The sequence below is a fragment of the Falco cherrug genome, chromosome 5 (assembly GCF_023634085.1).
Source record: "Falco cherrug isolate bFalChe1 chromosome 5, bFalChe1.pri, whole genome shotgun sequence".
NCBI lineage: Eukaryota > Metazoa > Chordata > Aves > Falconiformes > Falconidae > Falco > Falco cherrug.
In genome coordinates this window covers 22,279,873-22,293,960 of record NC_073701.1, presented here as the reverse complement: position 1 = coordinate 22,293,960, position 14,088 = coordinate 22,279,873, and the positions used below count along the sequence as shown (strand labels likewise).

The following is a 14,088-nucleotide window of genomic DNA, read 5'->3' as shown; positions in this document are numbered from 1 at the left end:
TGTAGATAGAAGAGAATGGCCCTTTTATCCAGGCTCTGTGTTTGATAGTTGTGATTTCATGAGCTGTGACCACAACCAGGAAACGGGCAGATCAAATTTCTCATGCTGTTAGTGCAGTTGATATGACCTCAGGGAAGCAATTATTGCCTCCAGAGTTTGTTATAATACAGTGAACACTAACAATTTAAAACCACTGTGTGCTGCATCCTCCTCTGACTCTCACAAACCAGCAAGGGACTTTTCCCTGCTTGAAGGTGCTGGTTGATCTGTTTTCCCATGGGCCTGACATGCCAGGGACAGCAGTGCGCCATATAACCCAACTTGCAGCATGCTGCTGCTACACCACGGAACCGTGGCCATGGTCTTATGTTCACAACAAGCTTAAGCACAGAGTGGTGGACTCAGCACCATCCACATACAATTTTTAAGAACTCAGGTGAGGCTTCAAGCTGAAAGAAAATGACATGGTGCTGGGTTGAAGCTTTATCCTGCAAATGATGGACCTAGGGATGCAGTCAGGACACAGAGACAGCTCTATGGGACACAGTCTCACTGCTAGTCCCATTGCTCTGTATGGCTGCTCTTATTTGAGGTACATTTGCTTAAATGTCCTGATTGCATCAAGCAAACCAGCGGGAATATATCACACTCTGCCCTCAAATCAACTGCACAAATTCCAGTTAGATCAAGTTAAGATGTGATGTAGGTGGCAACTCATCTCTACAAGCTGTAATGAGTCTCCAGTATTCTGGCTTATCTCCAGATGCCTTGGATGGGAAAAGACTTTTGACCAGCAGCCATGTGGAATAGATTTGAACCAAGGATGAAAAGGAACATAATCTTTTTGCTGCTTTCCCACATACCAGTCGTTAGCTCCTAGCATAAACTTTTCAGTTCACTTTTAGCTGAAAGTCTGACAAGGTAGAAAATAGAGCTAGTCATGCCTGCCACCACTAGAAATGCTTCCCCCCAGGAATCAGAAATGCACTTAGCTTCTCATTACAAACATTTTCTTGATTTCCCAGCTAGCAGCAAAATACTCCAAGGATGAATTTTGCTCTGTTCTATGCAGATGATATACCCACAAGCAACTTCCAAGGGCATAGTGAAATATACGGTGGAGATGCATTTCCATGAAGAAGTACTTTCTGTGCTTTCAGATTTCATGGACCTTTTTTTATGATTACTTTCCTCCAATATTAAACTAGTGTATCCCCACTTTGATAATGTGTTTTTCCTCCTCCTGATTCCCTGTTAAAATACTTCCCTGTTCCCACCCCAGTGGACCTCCTTCTTACAATCCTGCAAGCATGAAGATACATTTCACTTTTATTTTGCTCCATTTACCAAGCATTTATTATACAGAATTAGGATAGAATCTGGCCTAGTGTTCAGAAAACATCCATCACAATTTTAAATTCATTTCAGCCAAATCAATTCATTTTTTAAGCTCTATTTTGTGTCAGATTAGGCTATAGATTTTATTTAAGGAATTTTTCTGTAAGAGGAATTCATCCCAGTGTAGAAGTGAGCAATCAAAGAGCATGTACAAGTTAAAACGTACTCTGTTCTCACAGTGATATTCAGGTCTTAGATGATTGCTCTGCATTAGGGTGATCGTTACTCTTTAAGATGCTTCCACAGTGCAAAAGTATGTGTAGTACCAAATGTTTCTGTTAAATTCCTTGGATTCCATATCAGATTGAAGACAGAGCATTTCCCTAGTTTCCCTGTTTTGCCATCACTAGTGTGTAGTAAAATGCAAATGAAAAACATATTTATAGTAATGTTACTACTGCCTTCACTATCACTCATAGTTGGAACATGAGATGAATAAACACTTATGAATAGTAGTAGCACAGTCTAAAGATGAAAAAGAGTGGCTTCTGACCTGAAACATGTTTTATCTTTGCCTCTGCCACACTGTGGGAGGGGACCTGTCTCTCTCTGTGTCTCCATTTCCTCATTTGCAAAGTGCAAGATATTGTGAGATATTTGTTACTTAGTGGTAAAGCACTTGCAGAACTTTAGGCCTTCTGAGATGCATACAGGGATCCATATGGTCTTTAAACATCTGCTGAAAATGTGTCAGAGTGGAATTTGGCCTAATAAGGTTTCCCAGATAACTGAGTGGGAGTGGGTTCTTTTGCCCCAGCTAAATGTCATGGCAAGGGATATATATCTTGAAACTTCTAAAACACTCAACGAAAAGGTGATTGTCTCCTACTATATTTATTATTATATGGTAACTCTCCCTTTCAGCCAGTGGCTCATCTATCTTCCCTGGCTTTGATTCTTAAGGAAAGTCATCCAAATGCAGGGAAGATGGACTTGGTGGGTTTTTTTTAAGCCATGACACACTCTGACCTACAGAATTTGTTTCTCCCCTTTTAATGCTATATATTATTACAAACCTTCCATCTAAGAATGAAATGGACTTGGAAGTTGTGTAGAACCTTTATAAGAGTGAGAGCTAATGCAGAAAGAAATGAGATGTTCTGCATATGCCAACATAGTAGCATAAGGATGAGTTTCTCAGCTAGTCCAACACTGTTTAAGCTAGCAGCTGGTTTATGCTTGGTCTGGATTTGGCCCTGCTTTCTTATGGTGTCCTGTGTGGACTATCAAAAATATGTTTTTAAACTAGAACTTCATTTCCACAGAATTGTTTTGCTTTATTTGCAAAATGTTGGGGAACGATTTGGAGCCTGTTCTGTTTAATATCTTTATCAACAATCTGGATGAGGATATCAAGTGCACCCTCAGTCAGTTTGCAGATGACGTAAAGCTGGGGGGGGGATGGATGCTGATCTGCTGGAGGGCAGGAAGGCTCTGCAGAGGGATCTGGACAGGCTGGACAGATGGGCCGAGGCCAGTTGTAGGAGGTTCAACAAGGCTCAGTGCTGGGTCCTGTACTTGGTTCACAACAACCCCAGGCAGCGCTACAGGCCCGGGAAGAGCAGCTGGAAAGCTGCCTGCTGGAAAAGGACCTGGGGTGGGGGTGGTTGATGGCAGCTGAACATGAGCCAGACGTGTTCCCAGGTGGCCAAGGTGGATTCCTGGCCTGTGTCAGAAATAGCGTGCCCAGCAGGACTAGGGCAGTGATTGTCCCCCTGTACTCAGCACTGGTGAGGCCGCATCTCAAATACTGTGTTCAGGTTTGGGCCCCACTACAAGAGGGACATAGAGGTGATGGAGCATGTCCAGGGAAGGGAGATGAAGCTGATGAAGGGTCTGGAGCACAAGTGTTGTGAGGAGCAGCTGAGGGAACTGGGGTCATTTAGCCTGAAGAAAAGGAGGCTCAGGGCAAACCTTACCGCTCTCTACAGATACCTGAAAGAAGGCTGTAGACACGTAGGGGTAGGTCTCTTCTCCCAAATAACAAGCAATAAGACAAGATGAAATGGCCTCAAGTTGCATCAGGGGAGGTTTAGATTGGATATTAGGAAAAATGCCTTCACCAAAAGGGTTGCCAGGCACTGGAACAGGCTGCCCAGGGAAGTGGTTGAGTCACGATCCCTGGAGGTATTTGAAAGACTTGTAGATGTGACACTCAGGGACATAGCTTAGTGGTGGACTTGGCAGTGCTGGGTTAGCGGTTGGACTTGATCTTAAAGGTCTTTTCCAACCTAAACAGTTCTATGATGCTATGATTTTTGGTTTGTTTCTGCACTAACACAAATGAAAATTGCAGGCCTGTTGGGTTTCAGTTGCTTTTCTTTCACTGACAGTTTTAATTACTTTGGAGAACAGTCCAAAATTTTACTTACTAGAAGTATATTCATTTTCCATTATGAAGTAAAATATTTTCATTTTCCAATACTAACCACCAAAAAATAAAAACCAATCAGCAAAAGAATCAAAAATATGAACATACATGTATTTTCTGAGATTTCTCCCAAGCCCCATTTATTATTTTCTTAAACATGCTCTGTTAATAATACCCTCTAGATATCTTGGAATCTTCCTAATTTCAACAGGAAAAATTACTGCTTTTGACAATATTATTCTCAATTCTTTTCATATTAGCACACACATAAAGCGTATCAGCCTTTTCTAAAATCCCCTTGATTTATTCTCTTACACGCAGCCAAATTAGGATAAAATTGCAGTTAGGAGTCTTTTCTTCTCCTGATGTGAGATCATTGCACATTTTACTGTTGTTAATAAACATTGTCATTACAGATTAATTGTCTTACGTTTGAGATCCCTGTGTGGTCTTTGTTCTGTGCACAGCCACAAGGTGCAGCTTGTCTCTCCAACGCCTGTACTAGTGATGGAGACAGAAGGCACCTGAAATGGCACCTAGTAAGCTGTAACCACCAAAACAATGGTTTGCTGCTGGATGTGAATATATTCACCCTTGGTTTCCCAAAAAGTTAATTTTATTACATTTGGTGCATTGTTGTGAAAAGAGACTGAAATGAATGGCAGCAAAATAGAGTTAAGCCTATTTAAGGAAAAACTGCAGAGATTCATACTACAGCCATTTTAATTACTGATCAGCATACATTTATGCATGATGAGAAATAGCTTATTAAAATAGCTGAACATAATTATCTAATCTCTAATCTAGACAGGTCTGACTGTCCATGTCCAAAAGCCAGCATGTCACCTCTTCTTTGCTATCTGTAATCATAATCTTTTTCCAATCTGCCCAACAAGCCTTTTAGCATGTAGAGACTAAGTCCACACACTTCTTGCAGTTTATCAGTAGAAATAATTGATTCAATAAAATTCTGTTGTAACCTCTTTGTTTGAGCACTCTGATATTTTCTAGACTTCTCAGTCCCCAATATCAATTAGTCCTATGTAAAGCGTTGCTTATTTTTAACAGTAGTTTTATGTAGCCCAGTTGGAGTGTATCTCTGAGAGAGGGCACTGTGTAACCTGCTAACGGCATCTGCCTGGGGAACTGCCCAGACCAATGTTTTTAAGTGGGTCACACTCCTGCCATAGAGGCTTAACCCCACTTAGAATCAACCAGCTGCCTTCACACTGCCCAGCACTTGGCCCTGATCCCCTACAGACCCCATGGCTCTAAGAGACAGTTGTTTTCTTTCTTGCAGTTTTTCAGTTGGAGGTGCCTGAGATCTCATGTAACCTATAGGGCAGCTTGAAAGAGGATGGTGTTTCTACAGCCCAGGAGCATGGGTGGTTATTGCATGCCATGGGGAAGTAACAGGAGAGTGCTTAGGGGTCTTTGAAGGTGCAGAGCTGATGGGGAGGTGCTGGAGAACATGCTTCACTCTTCATCCCTGCTATAGGAACAGTCCACAGAGCAAACTACTCCCAGAATTACACTTACAGGAGTGTGGAGGAAAATGTTTGCTTTACTGCACCCTGTGCAGATGACTGAAGGACCAGAGCTGGGAGCAAAGCATGCAGGTAAGTTATTTGACAGTATGGATGCACTCTGAACAGATTTGTTTGCAGCTTGAGTATGACCTTCTGTAAACAAATATGAGTGTGTATTCTCATCTGGTTGGCTGCCTTTCTCCATTTACATTAGGTAAACACTTCATTCTATTTGTCTACAATTCAACAACTCTGAAGCTTCAGAACCAAACACATAAGTTTAAAAGAGCTTTTTATTGACTTTCTCCCTTACTTATCTCAACAATGTCTTTTTATTTTACAGCTCCTAAGGCACCTTAATATTCACATTTTCAGTGCTGCCTTTACCACTTCTACCCCTTCAGCTAAAAGGTGACTCAGATATTACAGTGCAAGTTGCCATACATTCCTTTCAGGGATATTTAGAGAGATGCTTCAGCTATAAAGATTGTAACCAGATCCGTCCATCTGAAAGGCTGCTTATGTTTGGATCCAATTATTCTGGTTTACATCCATCTCTAGCAATGTCTAGTTATCCTTTAGCTGTAAGTTATGTTATTTATATGCATATTTGCTGTAATTTCTTCTGTTATAAGTGATGTTTAATGTTTTGCTCAAGGAATTAGCACTTAAATCACTTGAGCATACTGGAATATTTCAGCCATTACAAGCTCCAAATGTTAGCCTCTGTCACCAAGCTAACAGTTACTTAGAAAATCCTGTTGACAAATACCTAAACTCACTACAACTGAAAAAAAACCAAACACCAAACATCACTACCTCCCCACTCCCAAAATGTTAGCAGACTACAAATTTCAATCACAAGGACAGGAAATGTAAATAGACTAATTATAATTTCCTTGAAAAAGGCTATTCTTAATGTTAATACTTTAACCTCCTTTTGAAAACAGTTCTGATCCGAATTCTGTTGTTCTCGTGAAGTGATGGCAAGCTCACGGCAGAGGACTCAACTCTGCCTAGAAACCCTGTGCACACAGTGGGAATCCTGAAGCAGGCACTGTGCGATCCCTCCCCTTTCTTCTTCCCTTCTTTTGCCTCTTCCCCTCCAGCCACTGCTCTACGCTGGGGTTGGCTCAGTGCTACAGCTATAGCTGCTCCATGCAGCTCACCCCATTACATTACCAGGATTCTGGAGATATTCTCCAGCTCTGCTCCTTACACAAGTGAGGGCCCTCAAATGGTTTCAGACAGGTTCAACGAAACTGTAAATGTGGAGATCCCGGCATATAAATGTGATCATCACTTTCTGTTCTAACTTATTGTAAGTAGTTTGTCATGATGCTGCTTCCATTCAAAGGGAGCCAAGAGCAGTTCCATCAGATGGATTGCTTCCCAAGAGAGGCTCCAGCATGACTTAGAAAGGATCTGTTAAACAGGACAGAGCAATTGGAAAATCAAATGGAAAATATTTACACGTAACTATAACTACTCTTTAAACTTACATTTATACCTTTAATATTTATACCTTATCAACTTCAGATGGAATTCTTACTTAGGTTTGCTGATACACCATGCAGAAAAAAAACTTTGACAATAGCTTCAGGTGCATTGTAAATAACACCTAATTAAAACCACAATAAGGAAATGTCAGCAGTAGCCTCCAAAGCTTTGATGTAAAAAAAAAATTATGAGTTTAAAAAAAATAATCTCTACAACTGCCTCTTCAGTGAAGGATGGTGAATTAATTCACTAATTTCTGCAAAGTTTAATGCAATAGTTGTATTATTCAGAAGAATGGGCATGTTCAACCACTCTACATATTTGGGAAGAGATCAAACATAGATGAAAGCTCCCACTTGAACCTTTATCGATGCATAATGAGATAATTTACAGAGCTGCTGTATCTTCTCTTATCAGCATCCTCCGAGATCTCCTGGATTGCCAATGGGTTCTGTGAAGCAATTCAGATCAGCAGCATCTGGTGTCTTGCAAAAACAACTGCAGCAACATACGCCAATGCCTGAGCAAAATCTGATTTTGAGGTCTAAATGATACATAAATTGTCCATTCAAACAGCTGCAAATACTTCATTTTACTCTTTCTCTTTTCTCCTCTCATCCATTTAGTTGGAACCCATAGATTCAGAAAACAGAGGGTTTTAATATGTTGCTGTTATATTTTGCCTTCCAGAGGGGCCTGGGGCAAGGAATGTCCTGGGATGTGGCCACAGCAGTTAGCAGCAGGGCTGTTAGCCTTCAGTGCTCCCTCCACCCACCTCTTCTCTTTCCAAGAGGTAAGCAGCCAGGGTGAGACTGTGATAGATGTAACCTCAGCACAGCCAGAGTTCTCTGGAGATCCACCCAACATTCCTTTCAAATCATCTGGCTACCCAGCTCACAGGAACGTGAGAAGACAGCATGTGTCTTCCTGCCCTGTGCAGGCCTACAGTTGAAAAACATTGCTTTAGTGTATTTTTCCTGTCCGTCGGGACACAGTAATCAACTTTATGTCCGTATCCAGACCAGCAAGCTGATTAGCTGCTGCCTTTGATGCTGTAAGCCAGCCACGTTTGCAATGTGCTGGGAATATCATGTGCTGAGCCTTTTGCAGCTCTGTTGAAGGGAAGCAACTTCTAGCTGAGGAGCAGTTGCTGCGGGCTCTATTGCTGTGCTGTACCTGACCACTGGTCATCCTGGAAACCCAGCAGGTATTGAAAAAAACTCCCTTAACTGAAAGGGAAATAAATATTCCTACTTAGGATTTACATGCATAGAGGTTGGAGGGGGAACAATAGGAATCCTCTTCTCACCTCTGGTATCAACTCTGCTAGTTTTTGTTTTCAGCAGAATATGGGGAGGAAGTGGAGCTGAGCAGCTTCCCACAGCTGGATGGGGATGGAAGCAGTATGCTACAGTCTCAGTCCAGGGACAGAAGAGGAAGTAGAAAAGGAAGGAGGTTTGTAAACAAAATAAGAATAAAAGCAAAATGCAGCTTTAGGGAGAAGGAAATAATTTGTCAAATCAGCAAGCAGTCTGGTCTGAAAGAAAGGAGAAAATTGTTTCAGAAAAACCAAAGCTATTTGCTTTGGAAACAGCTGCTCTGTTGCTGATTTGATGTCATTCTGTAAAAAGTGTGAATATAAGGCTTTACTAACCTGAAGAAAAGAAATGCAATGTGTCATTCTGAATTGAACAAAACATCCCAGCTGCACTCTTTCTTTCAGCTTGGCCACCCTATCTTCATTTCTGGTGACCCACATCTGAGCTCTTGAGCCCCTAAAGGCATTCAGACTCTCTTCCCTGCTACATCCCGTTCCCACTGCATCAGCATGCCCTCCTGTCACTCCTAACTGAAGGGATCTGCAAAGTACCATGCTCATCTCCTCAAGCACTTACGTTAATAAAATAAAAAATAAATAATAAAAATAAAAGTAAACAGAAATGAAATGCCAGACAACAGCAATCACTAGGCAAAGTGCTGCATTTTCATAGCCATCTTACTAAACCACATACATATGTTTATATCATTACCTGCATGAAATGATACAGATATATCCCGTTATGTAGTACTAGCTTGGTAAAGGAGTGGGAACATTGTTACTGAATTACCTAAAACACCCTGGTCAGTGCAGTTTGTCATTAACTGCCAGCAATACCTCATTTTTACCTATGCTTTCCTTTTAAACCTATGCTTTCTACTAGGATTTAGCATACTGAACTGGAAACTGCAATCTAGGAGTTTAATGTATCAAGGTCAGGGACAGCAATTTTATCTGGGTGAAAAAAATGGTGCAATTGTGAGTCCCCCCTCAAACAACTGCATTTTGGATGGAGAATGTTTTGCATCTATAATTAAATCGACCTATCTGAATCTGGGCTGTGGATGCTGTGTGTGAATATGTATGTGCAGTATGCATGAGGCATATACTTAGGTGCATCAAGGACTGTGTACATAATGTGATGTCTGAATAATTATTATGGTGGACAATTAACCTCCAAAAGGGTGCTTTAGAGCTATTTACTGTGCAGCTGCAAAAGCTACATGACTAAGTGGCAGCCTATGAGCAAAACTGTCTGCTTCTTCTGACAGCATTAATTGCAGTTCACATCATCCGGCGCTACTGTGAAATAGCAGGTTCATGACTTTGCCTTGCAGGTTATCAGAAGAGCAGCTTAGACAGTCTAAAAATCAGGTGCGTGGGTATCATTCTCCTGGTTTTCTGTTGTCATTTTTGAAAGCAGAGCCATTTTCTTGAATTACAGGTAGAAGAGCTAATAAATTAGAGTAAATTAAGGTTAGAGTGGGCATTTTAGTCATTCAGTTATGGGTGAATGTCACACCACCTTTAGCTTATCTACTTGTCAAACTTGTGAAGATAAATGTGTTACGTTAACTTCACTTTGTGAATACCTGACATATGCATGATGGCCATATCCTCACATTCTTTCCTCAGTTCTTTTTCAAGCAAAGCACCCCTTAAAATCCACAAGCATGAGGCTGCATATTGAATATGACTGAGTCAAAGACAGAATACATACCTGCAAAGGCAGCTTGATTCAGTGTCCATCAGACAACTCACAGGTATCCAAGGTAGGACAATACTCGTAATTAAATCAAACCTAAGGTTTTTTAACACTATTACACTTTAAAAGTGCTATGAAAAACACATGGGAAGAGTTGAGGCTATCTTCCTCTTTTTTAACTTAAACCAGGGAATAATCTTTGACTAAAGCATCTTTGCACTTCCTGATGTTTTCCACGTTCCTAATCTTTTTTATTGCCACTCTATCAAAGCAATCTGCTATTGATCTGTAATGTCTTCTTCAAATACCATACATATTTGTTAATCTATAAACAGAAAACAACTTCAGTAAGGTAGGTTTTTTAATACACTATTGATAGAGAAAGCAAATACCTGATAGAGGACAGGACTCATGACATGAAGGATTAGACTCAGTCACCAACCAAACTATCTTCCAATTCTATGTGCCTTTACCTCCACTCCACCATTTACATATAACAGCTTTATTTACATGAAATATAACCTACTTTTTAAGTATGTTATCTGCAAGAAATTAATGGGACATCCATTTTTAATATGAGATGTCGTAGTCACCTGGGGTTTTTTATTTATTAATATACTTGCTAAGCTTGTAAAAAAATCAGGCTTCAAAGTATTTAGCATTTGAGTTGTCTATAATATCTTACTTTAATTATTTTGTGTCTATTATGCAACATGATCATGTATTATTTTTTCAAGACCTCTTTTGTACATTTGATGTACTGAATGGAGGATGGAAAGCAGAGCCTTGGTCATGAATGACGTTGCTGTATATAGGAGATCTGCCTCATTGACTGGTGAAGGTGGACACTGTGCAGTTAAGTTTTGGATCTGATTCTGTAAAGCTCCACCTGAGAAAAATGGCCTTAACACATTTATTGCTACAGTAGTGAATATGTTAGTAAAAGCAAAAGTCTTTACTTCCCACCTAAGAATTTCTTATGGTTATGAACTGCAGCTGGTCGTAAATTTGTCGTCAAAACCATTCTTCACCTATAAATTGACTTATGATTAACTATAATTTTTAAGAAATATTCCTGTATATAACCATGCTCATATAATGAAAGAAAATTATATAGTAAAACTTCAGTTTTTCAGCATGCTGTGCTTCATCTAAGAGAATTAGCTCTCAACGCCCACTGCAGTCAAGACTAGGACATGAACAAGTATGATCGTATGTTTTTTTAATTTTGACTTTATTCCACTTAATCTAATAACCTTCCAAATGACACTTCAATATACAGTTCCCATGTTTCTTTAAGAAAAACACAGTAAAATACAGCCCCAAGAAGACAGTATAATTTTAAATCTCATACAAGTATCCTGTTATCTGCATCTTCTTTGTTTAGCATTACTATTATTAAAAGGTCTTTGGTGATGGTTAATAATGTAGCAGATTTGTTGAGCTGATTAACATTGTGATCTGTGCTTTCAAGCTGTACTGGCTAAATGGTGCTAATAGATGCTTTACTCTGTGGGCTTTTTTTAGGCTCGTGAGCACAGAATTATAATTCCCGGCATTACTGGAATAGCAAAATGTCTTTCAGTTTATCCCTTCAAAGTGCAAAACATGACATTTCAGAAGTCCTACCAAGTCAGATAAATCCTTCAACTAAGATTCTATTGAGTACTAGTTTTGTCTCAAATAAGTAATTTTTCCCCATAATGTTGTGATTTCTCTCTAAAAGATATTAAAAGCTAAATTTAGTTTGCTGAAATCGGATGAACCCAAACATATTAGTATTTTTCTCCTGAGCTTTTTAGGGATGGGGCTGTGGTTCCTTTCATATTTTTATACAGCAAAGAACCAGTTCTGAGCCTTTTATAACATAAATAAAATAATGGTAATAATGCATAATGACTAGAAAGGGAGTTTTAATAGAAAGAATAATTCTAGATTTTATACAATAAAGCACACAAAATACCCAAAGCAAACAGGAAAAGGAATTTGCGTTAAAAAAACAAAAAAAATTGTTACTTATGAACAAAAGAAAACATATAAGAAAGATAATATAAACAGTACAGTAGATCCTGTACTCCTCACTGACGGAGCAATTCCTTTCCAAACCTGTTTCCTCATTGTGCTGGGATGCTTCAAGAGGCAAAATCTAACTTGAACTGATGATACACGTGCCTAGAATCTGTTACTTCCTATTTTAAGAGTGCTCATTTAACACTTATTTGATCAAACACTTATTTGATCTGCTTTCTGTTACACAGATAACAGCAGATTAATTTTATTGATTTTTTTGAAACTACTTTGACCTTACCTCAAATAGAAGCTGCCTATTGTTGTTATTCTAAGTGTATGGAAAAAGTGAGGAGGCGATAAGAACATATGATTTTCTTTTAACTGGATTGGTCTATGATGTGTATTTTGGTATTGGTGTAGCAGGCCTGGAATATATTCATAAACTAAACACTAAAATGACCTCTTTATAAAAAAAACCATCATTGATGTTGTTAAAGCAGGCTAGGGTTTGGGGCTTTTTTGTTGTTCTTTGTTTCTCTTGACACAGGGAGCACTGTATTTGTGCATGATCTTTTGAAAAGTACGAAAATAGTTGTCCTCCTTCAGGTTGTATAACCATTTTGAGCTTGATTTCCTTCTGGTGAGGTATTCCAGGAGAAGGGAAATGTACCATTTTGTTCTGCAATACATTGTGCAATTAATGCCTAGAATGTAAACAAAAACCTTCCTGGCAGACAAATGCCTGTTATGACAAGGCTTCCCTAACTCAAACTTAGAGGTCTAAGGTCTTTGTCATGCTTAGACCCACACTCCTACATTCATTTTTCAAAGGAGGATTTAAATAACCCTATGAATATCAAAGGGATCTAGATTCTTAGAAAAAGGAATTCAGAACAGGCAATCATATTTTATTTTGAGCAATTAGTCATTGCCCTTTCAATGCCAGCAGAGTTTAGTGGGAGTGTCATGTGTACAAAAATGGTCTTCATCTTATTTAAGCACTAAAGATTGCTGACGGTAGTATAAACTACAGCTCTACTGTAATGCTTTAATTTCAAACTTGCCCAGCTTTTCTAAACCCAGACGTAATCTCTGCTCTACTACACCAGGTTTACAGTGAGATAAGCTAGCAAAATCTTAGTGGCACAAAACTGCTGTGGAAGAATAGGCAATCTGATCAGAGACCACCTCTTTTCATCTCTACATCAGTTGCTACTTCAAAGTAACATGAAAAGCCTGCCTCTATGTTCTGGAAGTAATGGAATTATATGCAGGAAAGGCTGCAGGATGGTTGTCCACTTTCGAGGTCTCACAGTTACATATTTAATCAGGGCACATCAGGAACCCTGTGCTAATTCAAACTCAACTATTCTCAAAGCTGTCCCACACCATTCCAAATTTTTGAAGTTTGGCTGCAGTTGAGATATAAGTCTCTGTACTTATTCCCTAGCATTCAATTTCCATGGAAATCATTGAGACTGGAAAAAAAGGAGGGATCAGACTTTCTCACAAGTTTTCACATGCTCCTTGGTTCCTGTCAACTCCAAATTGCCATGGAAGCAGTCTCTCCTGTGGAATTCTACTGCCTCTGTTTCTGTTTGACATCGAGAAGTGTTGAGGTATGTGTAAAAAGTTAACTTCTCCCCCTCCTCTCCGAATCTCAAATAGCATGCAAAGTTCAAATGCAGTCACAATTGGATGTCAGTTAAAAGTTCTCCATGTCCTCACTGCAGATACTTCATTTCTAAAAGCAGCCTGTTAATGTCAAACATTTCCATTCTAGCAGTCAGAGATTATGAGTTTATTGCAGCAGCTGTAATCTTCATGTATTTCAAGGGAAATATATTAGGAGACATTTAAAATGCATTTTCCTCTATTAACATAAATCTTGGCATCTTGTGTAACAGAGTCAAATAACAGGGCATAAATTATACCAAGAGTCCTGAAACAATAAAGTCCTAAAGGAAAAATAAAATTAAGTTAACATTTCAGGTTTAAAATTTTGTGTGGGAACACAAGCCCTCAACACCAGGTAGTCCTTCTGTCATCAGTGTACAAAAGCTGGGGCACTGGTAATGGGACACAAAACTTTTCACCAGAAAGTTAAATCCCTGTACCTCCGCAGTGTGTGGAAAACATGAGTCTCTGCTGTCTGGCTGCTTCTTGGTGGCTTCTGTGGAGTAAGTTCCAGGGAGACATTAGAAACAGGCTGGAAATTCCTTGTATCTATATTTCAAGGGTTTTTTCCCTTTTAGGC

General features: G+C 39.5%; 1 protein-coding gene across 3 annotated transcripts in view; it reads right to left on the bottom strand.

Annotated features, from left to right (window-relative positions):
- RERG (RAS like estrogen regulated growth inhibitor) overlaps window positions 1-14,088 on the bottom strand; it is a 108,810-nt gene that overhangs the window by 46,302 nt on the left and 48,420 nt on the right. The gene's annotated exons all lie outside the window — the stretch shown is intronic.